Genomic DNA, 2,722 nt, shown 5'->3' on the forward strand with positions numbered 1-2,722 from the left:
ATATATATATTTGCATATATATATGCATATATACATGCACACACACTTTATCATCAGCATTATATTCATCATCTACAATTAATGTCTGCTACCATGGCTTGGACGGTTTTACAGGTGGTAAGCCGTAGCCTGCATTGTCTGTTTTGGCATGGTTTCTACAGCTGGACACCTTTCCTAACTCAGACAGTTTACAGAGTGTACTGTTTTCTTTTTTTACACGGCAATAACCCTGGTACTTTTTACGTAGGACAGACAACAGCGGTGTCACCAAGTGAATTACAATTGGGGGTGGAAGTGGAACCGCGTGAAGTGGTGGTCTTCGAGGTGAAAGTATAAAAAAGAGATAGAGATAGGTGTCTTACTCTAGAAGAGATTCTTGGATACCCCACGAGGAAAACAGCAGAGAGGAAGAAGAAACAGAGATAGAAAGATACGCAGACACTGCTTATGCACGTACACACACAGAGGCGGGCGCGCGCGCGCGCGCGCGTGTGTGTGTGTGTGTGTGTAGCTGAATAAAATTGGAGTAAAAAAACTTGTATCATAAAAGTTAGATTATAGTTTTCTGATGTGATATAACGTGACCAAATTATATTTAGAGTTTATCACCGCTCTCTCAATGTTATATTCCTCCATTAAATTTGTGGGATTGTTGCCTAACTCTCATTTTATTTACCAATATTAGTTATCGACAAAATGATTTCCTTTATTGCTAAAGTTGCAGCAGTAATTAATTACAATATGTCTGTTTTTGCATAATGTACGGCAGCTGATGACTCGGGGTTGCTATAATACATTTTGTATGTAATTACGACACTGTTGCTAATGAAATTAATATTGTTTGATATGTGTGACACAAATTTATCACTCCTGATTAGGTGAAATAATCTACATCTGTCTTGGAATCAAATTACAATCTGTGATGTGTCATCGCTAGATGTGCTTTAAGGTTGACTAAACACTCTAGAAATTTGAGCAGTTTTTCACTTCGTTATATCATCTTTAGTTGAAATTTGGCTGCAATTTCGTGTACATGTCATAATATGATTTATATAAGGTTTTAGTTTTATCAGAAAATATATAATTTTTACAGGATTTCTACTTTTTCAAATTTACTTCACTTGACTTTGCAAATAGTTCAGAAGCAAGATGGCGGCCAATTAAATATTCTCCAACTGAAATTGTTGATTGTTGACCTGTCCTACCTTTTGTTACCGTGCAAATAAATTTTACCTTGTTCGCTTCACAACATATTTATTTTCTATGAATCGATGCATGCAATAACCGCTAGCTGATGTTGGGATGTTTTAGCAAACAGTCTAGATCTATCCATTATTTCCAGAATAATAAACTTGTTTACTGAAAGTGCCAAATATATTTTGTGTGTAGTTGCGTGAGGAAAATAAGAGTAGTCAATAAGGAATGTTATTTGAAAATACTGTCTCAAATATAGTACATAAATATTAATAGCTTCCCGTGGTTTTACGATTTATATAAATTGGAACATTCAACAAATGAATGCGATTCGATTGAAGCTTTCCCGCGGTGCATTTTATAGTGGTTTTTATTGATGCCTATTTTTCTGTAAAAAAGGTGTTGTCAATCGTTTATTGCGCATGCTACGTAAGATTCAGTAATTAGTTGTGCAATCAGTACAGAAAACAAGATAAAAGCATAGACAAGAAAGGTGAACGTTCCAAAATTCGATAATTTCGTATGGAATGATTTTTTTCTTCCTTTTCATTTTATCAAAGCATATGAAAATATAAGTCACCAACTAATATATTAGCGTACACTCACACACATGCACACAACACAAACGCACGCACACGCACACATATATACCTACATATATATGTGTGTACGTATTTATATATCTATACTATTATATTCGGATATATATATATATATATATAAATATATACATACATACAAACATACATACATATATATATATATATATATATATATATATATATATATATATATATTTCTCATATTGTAATCGTATATACATTACTTTAAGACGTGTGTGTATGTTCTGTGGTATATTTATAGGCATTTCCTCAGTGACATGAGTGTTGTTCTCTGAATTTGGCCCTGGTGTTGTACACTGGTGAAGATGGCGCAGATGTCAATTATTTGTGGCAAGTTCGGTAATGATGCTCTATGAAAAACTGATAATAAATATCGTAAGAAAGATTTTCATCCAAATATTGATGACAGCTTCATCCCTGAAGATACGATTTATGTTGTCAGCTTTATATGTAATGTTGTTGATGATAAGACCGGAAATTTTGATAAAAGTAACAATGAGTTACTACGTCTGAATTTAAAGCAACCGCCTCATATTTAGGCTTATTTTCTCTCATCTGTTGTTCTGTCTTACTCACTTTTTGTTATTCAAACTTTACCAACTATTTAGTCTTTACGTTTTCTTTGTTTCATTATATTTTCAGATGTTCACATTTTTGAGAATGTTATAGTATTTCGAGGAAATTGTTATTATCTAATGGCGGATACTCCTGAAGGTAATTATAATTGACTTTTGCTAACGTATACTGCAGAATTATTAAATTATAGTAATCCACAATGATCTTGGCTATTCTTCTTACAATTTCTCAGCAGTGTTTTTCAGATAAATATCATTAATAATATTTACGATCGACTGTGCTTGTGAGCATCTCTCTCTCTCTCTCTCTCTCTCTCTCTCTCTCTCTCT

The 2,722-nt window shown here is 33.3% G+C and overlaps 1 protein-coding gene across 4 annotated transcripts in view; it reads left to right on the forward strand.

The window, feature by feature from the left end:
- The window catches only part of LOC106880835 (RYamide receptor), a 438,750-nt gene that overhangs the window by 344,070 nt on the left and 91,958 nt on the right, over nt 1-2,722 (forward strand). For all 4 annotated transcript variants that reach the window (XM_052973295.1, XM_052973294.1, XM_052973297.1 and 1 more), the window contains one exon: nt 2,460-2,531. The gene's annotated coding sequence lies outside the window, so the exon portion shown is untranslated. The remainder of the gene's footprint in view (nt 1-2,459; nt 2,532-2,722) is intronic.

Source organism: Octopus bimaculoides, chromosome 15, assembly GCF_001194135.2.
Source record: "Octopus bimaculoides isolate UCB-OBI-ISO-001 chromosome 15, ASM119413v2, whole genome shotgun sequence".
In the NCBI taxonomy this organism is placed as follows: Eukaryota; Metazoa; Mollusca; class Cephalopoda; order Octopoda; family Octopodidae; genus Octopus; species Octopus bimaculoides.